This window comes from Cucumis melo, chromosome 8 (assembly GCF_025177605.1).
Source record: "Cucumis melo cultivar AY chromosome 8, USDA_Cmelo_AY_1.0, whole genome shotgun sequence".
Taxonomy (NCBI): domain Eukaryota; kingdom Viridiplantae; phylum Streptophyta; class Magnoliopsida; order Cucurbitales; family Cucurbitaceae; genus Cucumis; species Cucumis melo.
Genome location: NC_066864.1, coordinates 15,079,661 through 15,105,407, shown reverse-complemented (window position 1 = coordinate 15,105,407; position 25,747 = coordinate 15,079,661). Strand labels below are relative to the sequence as shown.

The window sequence follows — 25,747 nt, the reverse complement described above, 5'->3', positions numbered from 1 at the left end:
ATGACCTCAGTTTAGTATAAATAATTGGGTCGTTACATATTTTCTCCCGATCAATCCTAAAACCCCACAACTCCTTAAATAATGAACTATATTTGGCAATTTTCCTAAAAACTTGTGGATGTTTTGTTTAGTACTTACTCCCCTTGTCATATTCAATTATTTTGTCTCCATTTTAAATGGAGAAGCTAATACAAATTGTTGTTTTGAGACACTTGCAGTAGTTAAAAGTTAGGATCAAAACTTTTGATAATGTATGCTAAGGATATAATTGAATCATGTCCTAAAGTTCTTGACTATATTAAAATTTCTATATAAGCTGCAACTAAAGTTGCAGAAATAATTAGAGCTTGAATACCACTCCTCGCTTTTTTTTTTTTTTTTGAAAAAAGAGACCAGCGGAAATAGAAATAAATAATTATTCCCATGGAACTTATCTTCTACCTGGACCTCGTACATAACTTTCTTTCAAAATTCAAAATTCAAAATTCACTCTATATTTTATAATAGTTTGCCTAACTATACTATTTTTGCCATTTCTTCTCAATCTATTTTATTTTTTGTTAATACTTTTAAAAAATAATATATTTCTAAAATTAACCCTCATATGAATGAAAATGTTATTTTGAAATAAATTTCAATTTGAAGGATACATACATATGTATATTAACTTCTCTTTCTTCACGGGCATCACAAGGACTACTGTCAGAACGTATGGGAGTGTGCATAATAAGAATCAGTCAAGTACGTCAACACGACTTGTCAACAGCTTGCGAAACCCTATCATATTTTGCTTTAACAACACAAACATTTAAAGAAACTTGACCGGGAAATTTTTTTTAAAAAAATTACCTTTTTATTGGTCAAGTTTTAATCAATATGTCTGTCTAGATTCTAAATTTTAACAACGTTTCTTTTTTCTTCCTACCTTTATAAAAATATATCTAATTGGTTTTTTCTTCTCTAAGTTTATAAGAATATATCCATTTGGTTCTTAGTATTCAAAATATACTTTTTTAATTCTCATGTTTATAAGAATTGACTTATTTAGTCTATGAGTTTTCAAATTTTATTTTTTTAGTTCATGAATTTTTAAAAATAATTATATGATATATAAAATTAGAAAAAAATAATTTAGAGAGCCTATGACTTTTGAAAATTATTTTTCTAACTTTAAATATCATATAATTATTTAAATTAAAATTATAAATTACTTGATAGACCTTTTAAACCTATTTTGAAAACCTTATGGACTAAAGAGTTGCATTTTGAAAGTTCGGTAACCAAACTGTTTGTTCTTGTAAACTCGAAAACTATACAACCAAATGTACATATTCTTTAAAACTTATGGACTAAAAAAAAATACTTCGTTTCAAATATTTAATATCAAATTTGTTGGTTTGAAGACTTATTTAGTTATAGTTATTGTACTATACACGGTTGAACTTTCATTTACTGTAACGACTCAACTTTTCGGACTAAGCGGAGGTCACTACTCAGTACTAAGACTCGACCACAAAACACAAAAACTCATAATGGACCGGTTACGATTCATTAAAAACGTTTAAAAATATTACAAAAGCAGTTTCGGGCCCTATTTTAAATCACAGTCACGATAGTCTCAAATACAATACTCAAGTCATCAAACTCATAATCACAAAACCAAATATTCTAACAAAATACATCAGCGGAAGCATAAAGAAAACCAAACGCGTCCATATGGCCTTCACGCATCCTTCTTGCCTCTCGTCGGTCTGCCCCTCGCTGTACCCTTACCTAAAAAGTTAAAGAAGAGAAAGAGTGAGTATAAAATATACCCAGTAAGGGACCCACTACTGGGCCCGTTAGGGAACAACAGTTAACTTCATATTCAGGGGTATCCTACCTAAACAGTCTAGTGGTTCCGTATAACGCACACATCAGTCTCGTGACCCCGAAGGGTGCACGTATCAGTCTAGTGATCCCGAAGGGTACACCTATCAGTCTAGTTATCCCGAAAGATGCACATTTTTGTCTAGTGATCCCGAAGGATGCACATATCAGTTTAGTGATCCCGAAGGATGCACATATCAGTCTAGTGATCCCGAAGGATACACCTATCCATAAGGTACACTACCCCATAGATGAAGCTAACCGTTACCCCTCAGTCCATACTAAATCATCTACAACAGTCACACTCCGACAACATTCATATTACAAATTCGCCATAGGCTTCGCCAGTCAGATAGTATAGGTTTAAACAACTACATCCTCAGTTACTATATGCGTTTCTAATTCATACACCATTGTGATATTTCTTAGATCCAGTCAACTAGTCAAATCAGAATCGGACTCATAGTCCTTCCACGACAAAACTTAATGATCAATATCCAGACAATAGACGACCACATACCTAACCTTAAGATTTTAAAGTCCATCAACATACAATTCCAGTCCACAATGTAGCCCATTAACATAACTACAATATACAGAACATCCGGGCATCAGTGTCTATCCGTAAACAACTCCTTACACCCGATGGCACACAAGCTACAACTAGCGGTCACGTTACCTTTACATCAGACAAGAGCATAACAGCGATACTTAATAGTCAAACATGCATCAATTCATTCAGTACAGTTACTAACGTGTAATCCCCTGTGGATTACTACGTTTCCAGCCTCGATCCGAGGTCCAGTAGTAGGAAATCCCTTACCTGATACTTGGTTATGCCCCTCGATCGAGTCCACGCTCAACGAATCCACCTAAATGAAAACACAAGGATTTTAAACGATGATACTAGCAGAAGTCACTTTTAACAGGTCCTAAGCAACATCCGTTGACTTACCCGAGAAAAGAAAAGCTATCTCCAAATAAGCCTGCCACGAAACCCAAGAATTTGAACGTCAACTCCCTAATGCCTTCAAGGAACGAAAGGCAGGACCAAGTCTTACTCCAATATTCAAACTCGAAACGGTTATAGCAATATGAGGAAATTCACCAAAATAATCCTTACCGAAGACTCATCGTGACCTGAAGTGGAGGGAGAAAATGGCTTAGGTGGCTCGGCTCGGGTCGGCTCGGGTCGACTCCACCTCGGCTCGACTCGGCTCACCCTCTGCTCGTGGCTCAACTCAGCTTGACTCTCGGCTCGCGACTTGCGGCTCGCGGCTCGGCTCAACTCAGCTCAACTCGGCTCGGCTCGGCTCGCGGCTCAACTCGGCTCGACTCAACACGCGGCTCGGCTTGGTTTGGATTCGTGACTTGGGTCGGCTTGGATTCACGGCTCGGCTTGCTCGGCTCAACTCAGCCGTCTTGGAGCCGATCTAAATTCCACACGGCGGCGAAACACACGGCGGCGATGGTAGAGAAGGTTTGCCCGATTACTTACGTCGATGCTAGATGTACGACGGTCGATGCTGCACAACCGAGGCGGAGACGACCGATGGCTGGCCGTGCACGCGGAACCCAGAAGGACAATCGGAGGCGGCTACAGATGGGTGGTTTTTCGTCGGTGATGTGCGGCCGATTGGATGAAGGAGAAAGCATTCGTGTGGACGGTGAAGCACTACCGAGCTGGTGACGGAGAGGAGGTCGGAGATAGGGACGGAGGTGAAGACGTGCGCGAACGGAAGGGGGATGGATGCGAGGCGGCAGCAGCTTCGCGTGCGGAAGACGATGAAGAAGAAGAAAAGTGGATGGGGCGCGCTTTAGGGTTTTTTTTTTAAAAAAAAAAAATATATATATATATATTAAACAAATAAATAATAATAATAATAATTAATAATAATATAATATTAATATTAAATAATAATAATAATAATAATTAATAATAATATTAAATAATATTATAATATTAATATTAAATAACAATAATATTTAACAATAAATAATAATAATAATAATAATAATAATAATATAATTAATATTATATTATTATTATATCAATTTACAAAATATTAAATGTACAGAAATTCATATCCCTAAATTTCTTTTTTTCCCTCTTCGAAAGCAACAAAGAATTTCCACCAAAATTTTAAATTTCCAAAAATTCACACAAAATGATAAAATTTACCTCGAAAATTCGGGGCGTTACATTTACATACTTTTATTAAATAATAAATTAAGTCCTTGAAATTGATTAAACATTAATGATAATAATAATATTGATTATGGAAATGGGTCTTTTCAAAAATATATTAAAAAAACAAAACATTTACACTCCATGGAATAATAAAAAATAAACGAAAGACTAAATTCGTTATACTTAATTTTTATTTCTATTTTGTCAAATTCTGTTATGAAAAATCTATTTTTAAAATTTACAGTGAAAAATTAATAAAAAATAAAGTTCATAACTCTTTTTTTTTTTTTTTTTTGAAAAAATCAAAATGGAACAAAAATTTCTAAAATTAGTCATTTGAAAGTAGAGTAGCTAAAATTAAACAATATTAGAGTATAAACTAAAATATTATTTTAAGAAAAAAACAAAGAGACATAAAGGAATATCATTAAGCATTTCAAACATGTAAGGAAACTATTATCTTTAAATTTATGTTCACAAATAAACATAGAAATTCATTTTTTTCACTCACAAACTCTTGGGTCAACCTCTTGACATGGAAAACCTCTTAACTCTTCTTATCGTGGAATAATCATTGTTCACACGAAATTGCCGGAGAAATTTGATTCGTGGAATTGAACTTGTGTTGGTGTTGTATTTACGTTGATTTGATGCGATGTGGTTCGATCTCTAGAATTTGATATTCTGATTCTCTCTCGGCTGGATGCTTATGTTTGATTTGAGGAAGCGAAGTACATGATATTCTTTGAGTTGGAGTCTTGGAAGAAATCTCGTATCTTCAAAGGAGCTTCAATCTTCGAGGGTGTTCTTGAAGTTGGAGTCTTGGAAGAAAGTTTGTATCTTCAAAGGAGCGTCAATCTTCGAGGGTGTTCTTGAAGTTGGAGTCGTGGAAGAAAGCTTGTATCTTCAAACGAGCTTCAACCTTCAAGGGTGTTCTTGAAGTTAGAGTCTTGAAAGAAAGTTTGTATCTTCAAAGGAGTTAAGTAGTATTCTATCTCTTTTGAGAATTCTCTCTAGACCTTCTGTAGTAAAAAATTTTCCTCCTCATAAATGAAGAGAACTAGAGCTTCTTTATTTATAGAGTTCCCTGGTAGGCTTTTATGGACTTGGGCCTAATCTGGTTCATGGACCATACCCATTGACTCAATTACATGGATTTATGTCATTTTTAATTTTGGACTAAATTAAGCTTATTTTTTGGCTCAATTGAATTTTAGTCCAAGTAAATAATATTTAATTGAACCAAAATAATTAATTTGATCCAATTGTCATAATAAAGACATGTGACACCATTAGAATTGTCCAATTTGTCTTTAAATTTAATTTAGGACACATGCTAAATTTTAGTTAGTCCCAAATACAATTATTTTAGTAAATAACGTGACAATTTGTAATTGATTCCAAAATTTCTTACTCAACAATCATATTTAAGCCTTAATGAACCTCTTCACCTTAGAAAATATCCAAACTTTCCTAAAAAAGGCAAAAACATAAAAAAACAACTGAAAAAGGCCTTCGGGATGGTAGGTGTGTAGGACATGAGATGTAGGGTGGTAGGTGTGCATGTAGGGCTTTGGGTAGTCTGGCCACGTGCTAACCTCGCGCCTGGCTTGCGGCTCGCCCCATGTCGCATGCCTTACGTGTTGCGTGCATCCTCGCACGTAAGGCTTCTCGCATGGTATTGGCGTACACCTCACGCTGCCTGGCCTAAGCTGGCCCTGTTACTCGCATGCTCCAAAGCATAAACTAACCTCTTTCGTCTATCTTGCATGCCCAACTCGCCTCGCCTTCCTTGTCACTCAGCAAACTCTTAAACTCTGCCCAAAAATTTCTTTTTTGTATATAACTTAAGTCCAACTTTGAAGGTTAATAACTTAAAATTCGTAATTCAAATGAGATAACTTCCTTCCCCAAGTTGCTTAGAAATGTCTTAAGTATCATACCTCCAAATTATAGCATCAAATTCAAAATATTATGCTTTGTAGACCTCAAGAACTCAACATTGCTCAATCTCACCCACATAATGACCTCATAATGACCTTTTCTGCTTTAGCTTAAAAGTTAAACTTCTTCCCCAACTCTTTTCAGTTAGACAGCCTACCTGATTAACAATAAAACTCGCTCATGGTTCTTTTGGACTTGATTTGGGTAAATTTGCACGGGTGGAATGGTAAGTCTAATCATCCAAAGTTACCTATTTATAATAAACCTCGCATTGAAATGTTTTGGCACCTACTTACATGGTTTCCTCCACAGACCTCCTAGTTGTAAAACCTAGGTATTTTCATGCCATGATACCTAGATTTCACTTCCACCTCTTGTTCGAAAGGCCTAAAACTTCCTTTGCACGCATGGTTACTCGCATGCCCATCCAAGCCTTGTTGCACACTCTTCTCACATGGTCTGCCCACGTGCCTTGCCTTGACTGCATGATGCAACTCGCGTAGCACTCCTTTCTTGCCTAACCAAGCTTGCCAACCTAAACTATGAAGTGCATTCTAATAGAAGTGTTAAAGAGATGGAAGCTAGGTTAAGTACTTGCATTTTTTGGCAAAAAGAGTGAAAATGGTTAAGTACAAGAAGAATGCATTTTAGATTTTGTGACTTGACGAGTGATGTGAGGAAGTGTATGTGTTTCAATTAGCCAAACGTGAGGAAAGTGTGTTTTGGGTTAGGTCAAGAAGGGTCAGACAATGAAAGAAAGTTTGAAACTTAAGTAAATCTACTAATCCAAATTAGTCAGCGTCTTACGTGTTGGGTTAGGGTTAGGGTTGAGCTTGGTGAAAGAAGACATTAAACTTAATTACAGTTGTAAAGCACTAAGAAGAAGCTGACAAGCCAAGATGAGCTAAGTAATGACTAATCCAGTTTACGACTAATAGAAATAGATTTAAGGTTTTGAAGGAATTATAAAGGAAGCTCTAAAAGAATATCAGACGAGAAGAAAAGTTCTTGAAGTTAGGCGTTAAGAAGAAAGAAGAAAAGGGAAGAACGAGCAACAAGGGGAAAGAAGGACTAAGTTAAAGAAAGTTAGGCTTCGTCATTGAATTTTCTTAAGAAAAGGACTAAGTTTTACAAAGTTTTCTTTCGAAACTCGTGTCATGTTGATGTTAATGTTATGCAAAGTAGAATGCATGTTGTAATGTGATTTATGTTTATTATGAAAAACTTGATGGTTGAATGTTTGTTTATAAGTTAAAGTATATTTTTCTTATGATGCTTGTATGTGAGTTAACCATTAGTTTTATTCCTATCATGAGCTAGCTATTATATGTACATAAGAGTAGAGGTTGCCTTGCGTTGAGTGGTCTGCTTGGCATAAGGATGACTAAACACGTTGTGTGGTCCGTGTTCAAGTCTATCACTTAAGCAAACGGAGTTGAATGAGAGTTTGTTGTGATACTGCTGGTGAAATGAGTCATCACAGTAGCTTGCATTGAGGAAGTTCAATGTCCAGCCAAAGAGGCATAAGTAGAGGCTAATGTATGCTTAATGTTTTGGCATGTGACGAGGCGCTGTGAAAAGTTCTTGTAAAATGAGTTTATGCATGATCTTATATTTCCCAAAGATTTTCCAAAAGTTGTCACTCACTAAAAATTTGGCTTATGATTTAAGTTTTCGATTCCCCAGGTAAGCGACACATTGAGGTTGCGATGTGGAGGTTAAGCTAAACTGTCAGGCTATAAGGTGTTAAGGCAGACAATAAAAGCTATGCTAGGATTTGGGAGCCTAAAGTTCTAGATTTAGTATTTGTTAAAGTATATAAACTTGTATTTATATTAAGTTCTGGTTAAGGATTAAATAAAAGTTGTTAAGTTTCCTTAAGTTTAAGTGTTATCAAAGTTTATTACTTTGCGCTTTTCAATTGTGAACGTCCGAGTTAAGTTTAAGTTTTAAAATATGGGCATTTTGGCATTTCACTTAGAGATACCAGGACTACCCAAGTTACATCCCCATCTGTAAAGCGAGAAGGTGGGTTTGCGGGTGGGGGCGTGACATAAATGCCTAGCATGGCTCTCCCCGTCTAGCATACTTTGCATGGCTGCATGTCCTTGGCTACATAACCTTGTCTTTAGAGGTTATTTTGACACTCCTCGGCCGCCTATCTTGTACTTAAAATGCATAGTTTGATACTTAGTCTTTTCTCCACATTGCTAACCTTTCTTTACCTGCCTTTTCTCATAAATTCTAAAGAACAAAGGGAGAATCTAAGAAACTCAAGCTAGAAACGAGTACCTTAGCCTCCCATGCATATGTTGAATGATGATGAGATGTTTTAGGTAAAAACAACATGAAAGAAAATAGAAAATAAGGAGAAAAAGGAGAGAAAATCGGCCAAAATGGAGATCGGTCACAACTTGCGTGAAAAGAAGTATACATAATAATGTTGTCCCGTCGCAGCACTTGGAGCTTCACGAGCACTCGCACTCTTAGTCATCAAATGTTCAAAGTTTCGCAACACTAGGCTGTTTTTGCAAGCAGTGCTCTCTCTGCCTTACAACGCCGTTGTGTTGCGAAGGAGAAGGCTTTTGGCTTCTTTTTCTCTTCTAAACGCCTCAATTTGGTCTTGTTTGCCTCGTGGTTAGCATCGTTTGACTCCAAATTGTTTCAATTAGGTCTTAAATGATATCAATTTCAAAATCTATTTTCAAATTGCTAAACACCTATAAAATATCCAATCAAGAACATACAATGAAGGAACGAACTTGAATTAAGCGGAAATAAAAAACATATTTCATACGCTATCAGTTCCTTAAATGTGCTAAGTCATTAATCTTAATCATACACATTCTCAACTTTACTGAAGTCAAATAAATATCAACAATAACACAACAAAAGTCAAGATATATCAATTATATAAATGATATTTTGTAAATAAAGTATATCGATTGATTGATATATCAAATTATGAAGTACATCAAATATTCTACCGATATACAAATGAGGGTAAATGATAATAATAAGAAAATAGAGAATCATGTTTACATTTCTTGTTCTATTTTCAATTTTTTTAAAATTATTATTATATTTGTAAATAACCTTATATTTTTTTGGTACCCATAGTAATTTTGCACAATTAAATTTCAAATAGTTTGTTGTTAACTAATATTTAATGAATAACTATAATTAATTTTATGATCTATAAATTTAGTACTAAATTTTTTGATGCAAAGAAATGGATCAATCATAACATTTGTATTAACGGATGAGATTCGTCCGAGTGCCTACAAGACAAAGAAGAGTAAGCATGGGTGTTGTGTCTAACCACACACTCGGACGCTCATGTCAACCTTGTGTTTCTAAGTACCCATACAATAAATAAGATAGTAAAATATTTTGGCATGTTTGGATATACCTTCGACCAATGGTCTTGGTCATCGTTTATATAATATGGTGATCTATAACCGATGCTTGGATCATAATTGTGCTTCTCTTAAACTTTTTGAATTATTCAGCTGATAATCAATGAGTGGTTACAGTGCCATTATGAAAGACCTATGAATACTCTTAACGACTCCCTTTATGACACACATGTCCGTTCGGAATCTAAATAGTTTCATATTCAATGGTTTAGAGGTCTTCCTCCTTGAGTCCTCTGAGCTCTCCCTGGTATTGTTGTAAGAGTTCTTTCCTTCCTCCTCTTAGAAGGTTAAATTCTTATTAGTGGGTCCTCATCTTATGAGCTAGCTTAACATGTTAGGCTCTTCCTCGTGGGTCCACCAAGTTCTCACTTCACTCTCGCTTATGTTCTTTTATAGGTTCTTTCTTGAGTAGGTTTGCCTTTCCATCTTTCTTCTTCTCTTTGCGATTTTTTTATCGTTTTTTTTTCTCTTTTTTTTGGTAACCAAATTTGATATTTGAAAAGACCCCTAGTTTCCAGAACCTCTTGTCCACAGGCCAACAGACACATACAGGTGCCAGTTGAACTAAGGGCTAATTCCTTAATTTCGTACTTCTTTTTTTAGATCATATACCAACAAAATCCTAATTTCTCTAACCAATTAACATTTTTTAATTATAATGTTCCTATTACCCTTAAAAGTGCTAGAATAACAAAGAAAAACAAAGAAAACCAACAATCGCCTCAATTCCTCAAACTCGTTTTTACACTGTTAGATAATGTACCAATAATATATGATTGGGAGATTATATTAGGGAAACTTATATAAATGTAACAAAACTGTAAACTATTTACGACCCGTGTAACAAGTTCATTAAGACAAATTATTTTTTCAGAATTCCTTATTTGCCCTTAATCTTTTATAACGATCTTTCAAATTTGATTTTCTTCTTCATTTCCATTTTTTTCACGATCATCATTTTTTAGTTATTCATCTCGTCTTTTATATATCTTTCATCTCGATCATTCGAGCTATTCTTAGTTATTTTTCGTAATTTTCAACAACATTCGCTTTAATATCCATTATCTTCCATAACATCGTTTCTCTTCTTGTCATCTTCAACAATCAAGATCGTGTATACTGCTCTATTGATATCATCTCAGTTTTTCTAGTTTCGGTGAGTATTCTAAATATCGTTTTTCTTTGAACTATTTAGTTGATTATAAAATTTTGTTTAGAATTATATATTTCAGCGTGAAGATAGAATGTTTAGAACATGTAGGTATTATTGTAAGACATCCTGTATTTGGTTATGAAGATCGTTGAAGATTTTGATTACTGTTTACGTTGATTTAAGAATTTATATTTTAGTATGAATGTCGTTTGAGTTTTTTGTTGTTTGTAAGAATTTAAGGTTTTTTTTTTCATTTTGAACTTTTAAGAATTATTGTAAGAATTGTGTATTTCATTATGAAGATTGATAGTTTGAAGTTTTTCGGGATAATTTTTTTTGAATTATTTAATCGTTTACCTCTATCAACATGATCGTTTAACAATATACAGATGATCGTTCATCTTTATGAACACAAAAATTTTCAATATTTTGTATGATCCGCATCTTTAAATGATTTTATATCAAATTCAATACGATTGTTTAAACGATGAGTGTCTAAAAATGATCATGTATCAATTTCAATAAGATGGTTTAAACGAACAGTATCTTTAAATGATCGTGTATCAAACTGGATATGATGGTTTAAACGTAAACGATCGTTTAATTATTATATACGATCGTGTATTTGTGTTGAACGATCGTTTAGAATTTATTAACTACTTTGCATGATGGTTTAAATGATCTTTTACATTTGTGTGATACATATAAACGATCGCTTAATATTCTTCACCTGTACCTTAGGAAATCGCTTAATATTCTTTTGGATATTAGTGTGGTTAGTATAAACGATCGCTTAATATTTTTTATGTTTATTAAGAAGATCGTTTAGATTTTACTAAACGATCGATTAAAGATATATGCACGATCTTTTACATTAGTATGATACCTATAAACGATCGCTTAATATTCTTCACATGTTGTAACGCCCAAAAAATTAAGATAATTTATTGGGCATTATTTTGAATCCATTTAATGAGAATTATTTGATTTAGGTGGGAATTGAAATTAATTAAATATTTCTTGGATGAATATTTAATTAATTAGAGGTTTTGGCATGTGGTGTTTGTTAAGTTTTTGTTTAAATGGTAGGTTAAGAGGATTAAGTAAAGTTGTGGATTTTTAGTGTTGTTGAAGTTGAATTTAATTAAATAATTATGGATGTTATTTAATTAAATTGTCGGGTGAAAAGTTTGTTGGAGATTTGATAATTATATGTATATGTGGAAATATATATATAATTATTATGTTAAAGGAAAAGATAATTATATTTGTTGAAATATAATTATTTAAGGAAAAGATAATTGTATTTTTGAGAAAGAATATTTAGTAAGGAGAAAAAGTAAAATAATTATATTTTGGAAAAATACAATTATTTGTAAAAGGATAATTACTTTGGAGAAAGATAAACAATAATTAATTATTGTGGAAGATAATTAATTATTTTGGAGAAAGATAAATAATAGTTAATTATTGTGGAAGATAACTAATTACTTTGGAGAAAGATAAATAATAATTAATTATTGTGGAAGATAATTAATTATTTTGGAGAAAGATAAATAATAATTAATTAATGTAGAAGATAATTAATTATTTTGGAAGAAAGGTAAATAATAATTAATTATTGTGGATGATAATTAATTATTCTGCAGAAAGATAAATATTGATTCTAGAGTGAAGTGGTTATGGTTGGGTTAAGATAATTCATGTTAGAAGTTATAAGTGATTTATTGGAAAAGATTTGATTGATTAAAAGAATTGAGGATTTAAGTAAATTTGAGATTTTGGAGGGAAAAGTTAGTTTTGGTGGAATTGTAATTAATTGAGTATATATATATATGGATATATATATTTAATTAATAATTTGGAAAAGTGAAGTTAATTATATTATGGAATATAATTATATTTGTTTAGAAAAAAAGATAATTCATGAGAAGAGAGATGGTTGATTTGATTGAACGAAAAAGATATATATTTATTTATAAGAGAATAATGGTTTAAATAAATATATATTTATTGTAGATTTTGGTGAGAGAAAAATAATAATAATAAAGAAGTATTATTATTATTATTAATGTTTATAAATGCCTAAGATTAAGACATTTATTTAGGAAAGATAATAGGAATAAAGATATATGTATATTTTTTTTGGTATTATATATATATATCCTAAAAGGAAAAGGAAAAGGAAATAATAATAATTATTATCATTATTGTTATTATTTGGGTCTATAAATAGCATTGGAATGCTTAAGATGGAAATAAAGGAAAAAGAAAAAGGTTCTTTATCTTCTTCTCTAAGATAACCCTCTGCTGTCGCCGCCTCAGTTGAAGTTAAGATTGGTCTCTTTGGAAGCTTGAGGATTTAAAGTGATGAATTTTTCATCAAGGATAAGAGGATTTTCCAACCTCCATCTGAGTAACCTTGGTAAGCCAATAAAATTAAATTAATATTTTATTAATTTAATTTTGGATCTATTTGGGGTTTTTGTAAAGGTTCAATTGGCTAAACTTTTTAAGATTTAAATCTTGGATTTTTCCCAATCAAGGTTGAATTGGTTTCAACCCTTTTTTTTTTTAGAAAGTTAATTAATTTGGGAGAATTTTTGGATGTTAGCCAATTGCTAATTTCATTAATTAAGATACTAAGTTTTCCTTTTATGATTAGGATCAAGTTAATTGGAGAATTTTTACTGTCAACTAGGGAGTACCTTGTTTGGCTAAAATCTCAAGGTAAGAGATTCTCATACTAGACCTTCGAACTGAATTTAAGAGACCGCATGTAATTATGATTATGCATTGATGGTAGCTAAAATGCATAACTTGATGCTATTGATAATGACTGTCATTGTATTGATGTTGATGATGATGACTGAGATTATTATGTTGATGATTGATGATGATGATTGATGTTATGTAAATGACTGGTAGATTGACTGTTGATGATTGTTGATGCATGATATATTAATCACATGATTAAGGACGTTAAGATTAATATTCATGCCATGTTCTGATGTTATGTTATGCTACATGCTATGGATAGGGTGTTCTGTTAACTTTATCTATTAGAGTCGTACCCACATGGGTGTCTTTCGGGATCACCACTATTATGACACAGACATGATTTGAGAGATCCGACGGGATCGCTCACACTTATGACTGCGTAGTCCGACGGGACCGCCAGTCTGACATTGACATTGACATAGACATGATTTGAGTGATTCGACGAGATCACTCACAGCCCGATCGTCTTAGGTGTTCCCTTGGGTTCACCAGAGACCAGCTTGTTCCTACGGGTTCACAGATTGCACGTGTTCGGGAACGTGCCAGTTCAGGGGTACTTCTTTGCAGGACTCTAATGGGAAGTTAACAGACACGTAGCGGGACTAGTAGTAGGTCCCTTACTGAGTATATGTTTATACTCACTCTTTCTATGTTTAATTTTTCAGGCGAAGGTAAAGGTAGAGGAAAGCTGGCGAGCGACAGAGAAGGATCCGTGACATGCCATGTGGGGACTCAGTTTTGCTTCCACGTTTATGTTTCAGTGTTTTAATATTCCGTTTTTAATGAAAAATGTAGTTTCCCTCCTTTCAAAAAAGTGTCTCTTGTCATTGTTTCTTTTTAGTAATGACCTCAGCTTAGTATAAAGAGTTGGGTCGTTACAATTTGCTTCATTTCAGACAGCTCCAATGACTGCTTTCTGATTGTGTCATCCATCCTACAGACTATAGAAGTTAACGCGGATACATCCTTATGAATTTTTTTGATGTCCTTCTTCAGTCTTTTGTAGGATTTTGAATGAATTTGTTGTTCTTTGTCATTGGATCTGCAGCTTTTCTTCTTGGTCATTGGATGCATTTCTGACTCATCAGCCACTGTTTGTCTTTTTTTCCTTCGTAGTGACAGTTATGGAGATGAGGTTGACTGCAAGTTGTTGTTGTTCAATGATTGATTGTTTGTTGTATCATCAAGAGTAGTGTTATCACTATTGTTAATATCTGGCATGGATTCATCGTCCTCCATTTTAATGTTATCATCCCCTCGAATTCGACTTTCCATGAAAGCTTTCTCTTAAGTTGATAGCTTGAGTTTAGTTTGAACGACAGTCTGCAATGTTACAATCAAAGAATTGTTAATATGTTGTATATCAAACAAGCTAGTAAATGATCGTTTATAAAATAATATGATACTTGGTATGGTATTTGACATAAATGATATTGCATTAAGCTAAATGATCGTATAACAAATGTAAATGATCGTGTAATTTTGTTAAACGATCGTGCAATTATTTTGAACGATCGTTGAAAAGTTTTACTTACATTCTTATTGTCAAATATGTTCTTCTGCAACATTTTGTAAGATGGAGCTTGTGTGCAATTCCATCTTAATATTTTAGGGATTGATCCTTCGCTGTTTTTTGTGGCTAGGTGCTCACTTGCAGTTGAGAGTATTTCATAAGCCCACACCTAAAACATTTAAACAAATATGTTAAACTTTGATGTTTAATTTGTATTTAATTAAAGTGTATAAACAAATAAAAATTACCTGAAAAGCAAGTATGTAGCCTTTTATGTTGTAGTATGCCACGACTTTGGAACTTTTTGCCCTCTTTAACTCGTATGCTTCTTTTTTTACTTGTAGAATTGTCTTCAAACTGTTGATGAAATGAGTGTAGAAGAAAGTTGACCAATCAAAGTTCTTGAAAACTTCTTCATCATCAACTTTTCCCAGAATATCCATATCAAACTGTGTTTTTTTATCCTTCCCGACCATTACAGTTTCTATAAAAAGGGCTAAGGCAACCTTCGCAGCATCTTCATCATTTGTAAACTTAAAGTTTTTGAAAATTTCATCAAGTTCCAAGCACGTTATTATTTTCTTGTTCTCTGATCCAAATAGAATGGTCTATAGGTGCTTATTATCATAGTCTTTCTCTAATGTTACTCTGGTTGGCCACAACCCAGTTATGATATTGAATTCATTTTGGGTGAAACATACGTTCTTCCCCGAAACAAAAAAACTAACTATGTTTGCGTTGGCTTCTTCAGGTATCTACCTCAGCAAGAAGTGATGGATCAACTGGCCATTGAAGACCATGTTGACATTCAGTAGTGGACCGAAAATTGATTTGTGAAATATCTGCAGCTGTTCCTTGGTCAGTTTATCTTTAATAAGATAGCCAATCTTGTGGACTTGGCATGAGACAGTGGCAGGAAAGTAATTGTTGCTAGGTACAGGCATCCTAAAAATAATGATCATAATATACTTTCGTTATGTACACAATCGTTTATAAAAAACTAAGCCATAAACCCTAAAATTAAACTATTGTTTACTTGATGTAACAGATCATTTAATCCAAACAAAAAGTAATAATAAATTGAAACATTTATCAATTTGGAGAATAGAAGTTTAAACGAATCCAAAAACCCAAACGCTTGAGAACAAGAACTTAAGAACAAAACGATAGTTTTTCAAGAAACAAGTCGAAATGTCGAAATGTTTGAAATATAAAGAAGGAAAAGTGTAACGTTATAGTAGGAAAAGTTCAGCAAAATACCTTTTGACATGGAAGTGAAAAATGGACTGAGAGAAGAATGGAATTGGGAATCTTTTAGACAAAATGTTTAGTGATCAGTGTGTTTGTGTATTGCGAAGTGACGGAAAATAAAGAAGGCGGAACATATATATTGGTTGTTTTTACCAAATGGGTAATATTGTAAATACGGGTACTTCTTTTAAAATGTTCAATCGCATTATTTACTATTTAATATATATATATATATATATATATATATATATATATATATATATATATAAACGATCGTTTAATTAAGTCAAAATGATCTTTTAAAAATGTAATTGATCCCTTTGTACGTTTTACGAGATAGTGCAGGATATAAATAGTGAAATGGAATACGAATTTCTCAAGTATAAAATAAAAATATTTTTTAAAGTTAAATTTAATGATTTGAAGCTTTACAAACACTACAAATCATCTCTAAAATATTGAGAAATTTGTAGGTCGAAGGATGGAGCAGTATCAATGTATTCTTAAGGTGACATTCTTCTTTCGTTTCTCTTGTTGCTTTCTCCTTGTGTTGAGACTTTTGTCTTTTTTTGCTGATTAACATTATTTTCCTTTTGCATTTCTTTAATTTCTCTCTTGTTTTCTTTTGTTTCAACTTCTTCTGGTTCTTAACTACTATCAGTGTCAATTTCTTCTTCAGTTTCAATTTCGTTATTATCAAATTCATCTTCATCAATCAACTTTTGTTTTCCTTTTGTTGTATCTTTTGTATTTTCTTCCCCTTGTTTTTCTATATTTTTTCTTAAATGATTACAATATTTCCCAATTGAATATGGCTTCATTTTGTTTTGTCTTCCTGGCTCCTATTTTCAACTTCTTCTTCTTTTTTTCCATCTTTAAATTCAATTATCTAAATGGAAAAGGAGAATGTGTTGTTAAAATGATTGGGCAACAAAATGTAGACATGCATGCAATATAAAGATCGTTTAAATATGTATATACGATCATGAAAGCAGCTGAGTAGAAAACAATTAAAAAATATATAAATGAAAGAATTACAAACTAAACGAACAGTTGTGTGAAATATATAAACGATCGTTTAATATAGTTATGTTAAAAGATCGTTTAGTTATATTTAAACGATCATGAAACCAGTTGTATATTAAACAAATTAAAACCTATATCAATACATGTGTTTTTGGTGTTCCTAAATGAATAAGCCAGTTGTTGTTTTCATCTTTTTCATCAATCTACAAGCACATAAAATAAGAATGTTCATATACATCATGAAGAAAACACATCCAGACAGATAAATTATATGTGTGTATACTAGTTATTTTTATTGTTTGGAAAAGAGTTAAACCTGCAGCAATATTTGTGTTTTGGGTGTTTTTAAATCTGTAGTTGCTATTGTTTCCAAGCTACTTTATGTTTCCAAAACAGCAATTTCCTGTAAAGAAAAAGAAACAACATAATCGTGTTTTATTTTATTTGGAAAGTGAGGAACATTAAACAAAACAAAGGAGTGAAAAATGAATAAGGCACTAATCGTAGGACAATTTGTTGTTGCATACTTCACCATTGTATTAACTTGTTCATCATCATAAAAAAGATTAAGGCTACAAGTAGGTGGTTTATTTTTCTCCACGACTTTTGTATATGCAACTTCTTTCTCATTCTGTTGTTGTTGAAGTTTGGCTGATGGTGGTGGAGCATTCAAGATTGTCATAACCATTGTCAACATGCATTTTATTTCTTTTATTCCTTGTCTTAATAATATTTGTTCTGTTTCTATTTTTTCTTGATTTTTTTCTGATTTCACATATTTCATTTAAGATTTTATTTGTTTCATTGTTTTTTCCATTTCTTTCTCTTTTTTTTGCTGTTGCGCTGCCTTTTCTTTTCTTTCCTGCTTCTCAATATTTTTTAAATATCTCAAAAAATTTTGAGACTCTTCTTCTAATGAATCTAGAGGTGTTATAGAGAACTACAAATAAAATGATATTACATTATTAGTGAAACAGTAGTAGCAAAGGTATTGATAAACAGTGATAGATTTATATCATTATCTATTCAAGATAGACATGGAAAGAAAACCTTTCATTGTCTATCAGGATAGACATATATATAAGCATGCTCTAAGTTTACTTACATTCTCAGATTTAAAAATGTCGATGTTTAGAGTCCTCTAGTCACTTGTTTCCAAACATTCCCATGTTACAATTGGTGGCCCTTCCTTTGCAAGCTTTCTTCCAAACCCAACATCTAAATTGGAAAGTCTTGGTATTTTCTCAAAAGCCCAATAGACTAAAGCTAGGGGAAATCCTTGAAGGTATACAACATCCTTGTCACTGTGGGATGCTTTTTTCAAGAACTGATATGTTAGGATGTATGATAACCTCCCCCATGGATAGCCTTTAAAGATTTCTTCATTATCCAATATGTCTAGACGTAGGAGATTTATGTGGTTGAGTTGCTGTTTGGGAATTAAAAATGCTTCTAAGATATAGAGAACTAGTTTTTCTTTCAGTGATTCTTTCTCATTGCACAATGCTTTAAAATTCTTTCTATATCTATACTTGTAATACAGTCATCATGACTGAAAAGCGCATTTTTCAGACCATTTTCTTTTCTTTCTCCTAGATTTAACTCAGGGAATTTGTGACCTTTTAGTTCAGTCACAAAACAAAAGTCTTTCAACCCATATTATCCTATATGTCTATTGAAGTTGAAAGCAAGGACATTAGTTTTTTTTCGTATAGCATTGTTTTCTTAATAGAAAATTTAGGAATTGTGTTGGTATTTTGGTCATTTTAATGTTAAGGAACTGGCCAAAAGGGTTGTTTGTCAAAACTCGAGGGGGAATCCTTTTGTCTATTTTTGACTTGATCTTATTCAATGTTTCTAAGTTGTAGTATAGTAATTATAAGGTTTTTTTGTTTCTAAGGTTTTTTTGTTCATCTTCCATAATAATGTCATTTAGATAGTGTTTCATCTGCTGAATGACATAATAAATAGTATGTTTCAAACAAGGGCAAGTTTAAACAAATTTACAAATGCAGAGCGCTATAAAGAAAAAGATACAGAAATATACAACGCTATACATACAGATATTCACATTCTAGTTTGTTACCTTTTTTCCTTTTTCTTTCTTTATTTTAATTTCTTCTGTCTTTACTTTACACCTTATTGATTTGCTACACGATACTTGTTGATTATTGCTCACCATCTATTTGTAAAAAAAAAAAGACTAACATAAATTATACAAACAGTATAGAAACATACATGTTTGTATGTGGTATAGATCGTGATAGATATAGATTGAACGAAATGAATATAGATTAAGGCTTGTTTATATGCGATATAAATCGTGGTACATATATGTGGATGGTGGAGATAGATCGAAATGAATATAGACTCAGACCTTTTTTATTCTTGCTCACCATCTATTTGTAAAAAAGAAGACTTGTATAAATTATATTAAATGAAATATATGCAATCAGTATAGAAACAGACATGTTTGTATGTGGGATAGATCGCGATAAATATAGATTGATCGAAATGAATATAGATTAAGACCTTTTTGTATGTGATAGAGATAGTGTTAGATATATATGGATGATGGAGATAGATCGAAATGAATATAGATTCAAACATTTTTGTATGCAAGTCAGATCGTCGATTGGGACAGATCTGTTGAAATAATTACCAGGATGTAAACGATTGATGATGAAGACGATGAAAGAAAAAGTCTGAGCAAGTTCCTACAGCTTTTTATAGCCTCTTTATTTGGATGAAATTTTTGTAATTACGATTTATTGGAGTTTCTGTAAATTTTCGTTTATAAACGATCGTTGAAATTTCTCTACACGATCGTGTATACTTAAACTTTTTCGTCATCTTTTACTGTTTATTACCTTATCGTTTATATATATGATTATCGTTTATATAATGTATAGAATCGTGTATGCTTATCGTTTATATTTACAAACGTGATCAGATGTACAATCGTTAAAGTATATTGTTATCGTTTAACATTTATTGTTGGTCGTTTATGTATTTGGTAATTTACGAGATCGTGTATCAATTGTATATTATTCTACACGATGACATCTAATAATCGTTTATTAACATTAGTCGTGCGCGCTCGCAGACGATTAATTGCGCCTTTCTTGGGATATTTTTGGTATTTTGCATTGTGAGTCTATGAGCTTTTTTCGTTTCTGAAATTGTTCTATAGAGTGTAAATAACTTGTCACTTTGTCGCTTTGTTATGTTATTAAAAAGACCCCATTATATTAACCACTTTCTTTTTTCTTTTTAAAAAATTTACTAAATGATATATAGTAACTAAAAGATAAGTAGTACGAAATACAAAATATTAGTTCACTGGGATAAGTAGCACCAAATGGAAATACAAAAAACATTTAAGATTTTCTATATATAATCACCTCTAATCCTTTTATAATCGATGTAAAGCCAAACCTAAAATTCATTGATATTTTATTTTAATGGCGCATGTGTTGATAGAAACATAAACAAAGGAATTTGATTGTGTAGATTAAATTGAAAGTTAGAACCCTTCAAATTGAATTGAAACTTCAAATTAGATATACAAAAGTTAAATGCGTCCTTTCTTCGATTTAAAATGAGTTATGCTTGATTTTTATCGACCGGTGATTCAATTGCGTTAAATGTGACAAATATTTTGAATTTTTGAACTTTTTAAATTTATTACATATTTCTAGCAGTTAGTAAGTTATTAGTATGTAAATAAATAGTAACTTGATTCTTTATTTATTGAACCCTATTCAAAATTGAAAAGTTCTTTAATTTTTTTCTTTTTTTAATCCTAAGTTGAATTGCGAGCAAATATCCCAGAGTTCTTTTAGATTTGAGTAATTCGAAATTATAGTTCTTTTAGAGAAATCGTTGTATCATGTTGGGACGAACATTGTAGTCTCCTTGTTAACCCCTAAAAAGTGAATAATTATCTTCAGAAAAATGCTTAATTATCATAAGTATGCTTATCATAAGCAATCGATGTTTAAGTTTAAATATTATACATCTAGTATATTGTTTCTAGTTGAGGTGTAATAAGTTTGCTGAGTATATTTAATTGTTATATATATTATATCTCCAACACAATGTAGGTACTCCCCATGTTGTATTTAATTATTTCAACCGATCCATTTTAAAAGGAAAAGCTAATGAAATGGTTGTTTTGAAACACTTCATAAATTAGAAGTTGAAATGAAATTTTTTTGATAATGTTGAATTTACCATGCAAGCATTCGTCACATAACTTTTCTACTTATCTCATTTGAATGAAAATTAAAATGTTGTGTTGAAATAGATTTTAAGTTGAAGAATATATACATCGGATATATTAACTTATCTCTCTTCACGGGTATCACAAGAAGGAATATTGGCAGAACGTACGGCCGTGTACAAAATAAAATCAATCAAGTACTTTAAAGGCTTATCAACAGCTTGCCCAACAGCATCATCTTTTACTTTAATACTACCAAAGATTCCACAACCTAGTGGCAGAACGAGGAGACGCTTTTTATAAAAATTATTGACGGTTTGTCTTTCAAATCATTTTTAAAACGTTAAGAAATTAAAACCACAATTGTCAAGAAACCATTTTCTAGTAGTGTGGCTAAACTCTTTTTGTAACACTCCATAAATTTAACACTACTACAAAAATTGGCTCTGTTGACAGTTTTAAACTGTCAAGAATGATTATTCTTGACGGTTTTAAAACCGTCGTTGAATCCAGTGTCAAGACTGTCAAAGTTCTTGACGGTTGGTAAAACCGTCAAGAATAGTGAACGTTGACAGTTTTAAACCGTCAAGTATATAAATTTTCATGACAGTTTAAAACCGTCAAGAGTACAAATGTTCATGACAGTTTAAAACCGTCAAGAATATGACAAAAATATCAAGAATATGAATATTTATGACATTTAATAACTGTCAAGAGTATGCTTTTTCATGACATTTAATAATCGTCAAGAAAGTGATTATCTATGACATTAAAAACCGTCAAGAATGTAATTGTTTATGACATTTTAAAACCGTCAAGCATTTTTCTATTATTTTTAATTGTAATTCAATTATATTTTTGTACCTGTATTATATTCTTATTTGTCCTGTATAGTGGTTAATAATTTTTCCATAAATACATATAAACGACAATATTTATCAAATATAAAACTTTTCACCATATCATTTCTAAAATTTTGCAAATATTCCTATCATTTACAAAACCAATATACAATTCCATCAGAGTTTCAAAATGGCTACAACAGCAAAGTTTCAAAACAATTGAACTCTTATGAACAATTCACTTATCATCCATATGAACAACTCACCTATGAACAAATAACCTATCAACAAAGTTTCAAAAACAACAAAGTCTCTTGTATGTATACCAATCAACCCCGTCCATATGAACAATTCAAAAAATCAGCCACAGCAAAAAATTTCCTACTTCAGAATCACAAATAAGCGCAATCACATGTACGAACCCAGAAAGTCAGCTAACTCAACTTGCACCTCATCTAACTCGACCTGTGAGTATGATCTTCGTGTATCAACCTATAAACATGCAAAATAAATGAATTAGAAACTTAAAGTTTAAAGGCAACGATGGTAAAAGGAGATGCAAAATAAATAACACATTTTGCAGCAAGACCACATCACGGAAAACCTTTCACAATGTTAATATTACATTATAAAATCACACAAAATGCAGGCGGACAAACATTTCATTTGAAACATCCTTATATTATAATTCATAACCATGGAATAGATGGTAAATTAAAAAAAAAATCAGCAAACTTTGAGGGAAGCCAATAGTTGGAAAATTACATCTTCAACAATCACAACCAATGGTTCAGACATAGACCATAAAGGTCGTTTGGGTATTTAAATCACAAAAACCAGATTCCACATTGGAACAATAACTTCGAAAACCTACCTCAAACTTGTAATCACATAGCAGACTACAATACTTTCATGAACATCGAGCAATGTTTCTCATGATATACAATAAAAGATTCTCCATTTGTTTAATGCAAATTAAAAAGAATAGAAGAAAAAGTAGTAATAAAACATTGTACAGTACCTCATTATCGATTCTATGACCAAGCTGTCGAGAAAAAAAAACAATGATCAAGTACAAGAAAAATTGTGAGTTACAAATTAATTTAACATAACATATGAAGATGCATTGACACCCAATTCCCATATGGCTCCATTGCAAGGCGCATTTCAGATTTATCTACCTAAAAAATGCAACATAAAAATTAAGTGTTTACATTTTGTAAACCTCTAATTAACTTAATTCACCATTTTTTACAGAACATGAACCCAACTGGCCATGTTTGTTCCAACAACAAAAAAAAAAAAAAACTTTAAATGTAAATAACTCTCAAGTAAAACTCACTTGGCCATGAAACTGCAATAATTGTGGCGGATGACCTGCCATATTACCTCGTTGTGTTGCATCTTTAGCTAAGAAACTTGTGTTTAGTTGAATATTTTACCCCTGTTTGAACCCTAAATTTGGAAGGATTTCTAATCAGAAAACAAAACAAGGAATTTCAATAAGGTGTGATTTCTAAGCTTGACCCTATAATCAACTTTATCTTACAAAAGACAACTAAGGCAATGAGTTGCATATTTCAAGAATTTTCTAATTGGTAATCTAAGTTCAAGAATTTGTAAAAGTTGTGATGAAGATATAAAAAATAGTTCAAATTAGTTTTAAAAATTGAGAAATATATTGCTTACATGGATGTCGAGCAATGTGGAAAAGATAATGAACCTGCACCAACAAGAAAAAAAACTCAACGTACTACTACAATAACAGGATCTAACCCACCCCTGAGAAAAGGTACGTAATCTGATTTTGTTCAACTCGACACCACTTTGGTTTCTCATATATACTTACCTAAAGGATTGGATTGTGTTGGACAAAACAAAGACATACACTAATCTCAGTAGTATATCAGTAGTACTAGATCCAATTTTAACTATGATGAAAATTTTGTATATATACATAGGCAAATTATATGTCTTGCATACGCATACAACTCTAAGATAGAAGGGGCAATAAATAACCACTAGAAAAGTAGAATAAAGTAATTACTTCTAAAGAAACACCAAGAAATTAAGACAAAGAAAAGAGGAGTACTGAAGAGAGAAACAAGGTTCAAGGAAAGAAGAGAAAAGCAATATGAGTTACTCCTTTAACCTTCTGTAGGATTGTCTTGAACAATTATATATTCTATAACTTAAATCTACGAACATATTATTTCATGAATCAATCCATAAATTTACCAACTCTCATCAATTAATCAAATCTGGCTGGGAATCAAACACAGGGAATCAAATTCGGCTGAATTTAACTACCACTTTAGATTGGGGAATTCCAACAATAACGGAGAATACGTGCATACCACAAAGGCAGTAGCTGCAGCTCAAGAAATTATCTGATGCTCCTTGCCAGTTGGTGTGCCGAGCAATTTAGACCAGGAAAAGGGAATTTGTGTTACAGTGAGCCGCAATAGTATCAATAGAAAAACCCATCTACAGATGACTCTGCCATCGGTGGCCAGACTCTTCAACTCCAAACTTTGTGATCTGCAAAGAAATCAGGAAAAACATGAGCTTTGTGTGTGCACAATGGTGTGGAATCAAGCAGCAGCACTTCGTGAGTGAAAAAAAATAATATCAGCTTCAACATCTTCTATGTGAAAAATTTTTGTGAAAGAGATAAGAGACAAATTTCTAGAAAAGTACACGAGCCCCAACTCCAACAACGATTCTTTTCACATCAGACCTAACAATGCTCTTCTCCAAATTACTAACAATAACACCCGAATTTCCCTCTTCCCCACTCTTCAACTCTCCTTCCTCCTTTAGTTCCTCAATATCATAGCCTCAAATAAAAAAAGACCGGTAGCCAGAAAAGAAGAAACCAACAGAAGATGTGATAGATCATCAGGAATAACGATCGATTTGGGGGGAAAACGAAATTGAGAAAAATTGATGAAATACTTTAAATACCGAACCCTAGATTTTGCATAAAAGGATACTACACGACGGCTCGAAACGACGGCGACGGAGCAACCTTGACCAAGCTGAAGAAGAACAATGCTCGGCAACGGAGCGACGTTCGACGGACGACATTTGGAAGATGGAGCGACGCCGACGAGTTCACAGCGACACACTCGAAGAAAGTGAAGAAAAAATTAGAGGAGGCGCGCGAGAAGTTTAGAAATTTTAAGATTGTTTTAGGAATTTTGATCAATTAAAGACTATGAAATATTTATATTAAAATAATATTTTTTATTTAGAAATTACTTAGTAATTCTTGACGTTTTTAAAACGTCAAAAAAATTGGAAAATAACTTCCTCTGCCTTTTTTTAAAAATTCTTGACGTTTTAAAACGTCAAAAATTTAATTGATATAACTTGACGTTTTTAAAACGTCAAGAATTTAATCGGTATTTCTTGACGTTTTTAAAACGTCGAGTATAATTACATATTATTTGACGTTTGAAAAACGTCAAGAATGTCGATTTTATAAAATTCATGACGTTTTAAAAACGTCAAGAATTTAAAAGATAACC

At 32.2% G+C, this 25,747-nt stretch overlaps 1 long non-coding RNA gene across 5 annotated transcripts; it reads right to left on the bottom strand.

Moving 5' to 3' along the window:
• Positions 1-22,435: 22,435 nt before the first annotated feature.
• On the bottom strand, positions 22,436-25,394 carry LOC127150547 (uncharacterized). 5 transcript variants are annotated; one of them, XR_007822929.1, is made up of 6 exons: positions 25,182-25,394; positions 24,572-24,755; positions 23,904-23,937; positions 23,557-23,669; positions 23,236-23,259; positions 22,439-22,706 (listed from the first exon to the last, which is right to left on the bottom strand). It is a non-coding gene; the product is annotated as an uncharacterized LOC127150547 (long non-coding RNA). The 5 variants fall into 5 exon arrangements; XR_007822928.1 differs by having other exon boundaries at positions 25,187-25,394; XR_007822931.1 differs by having other exon boundaries at positions 25,216-25,394.
• Between the last annotated feature and the right edge of the window lie 353 nt (positions 25,395-25,747).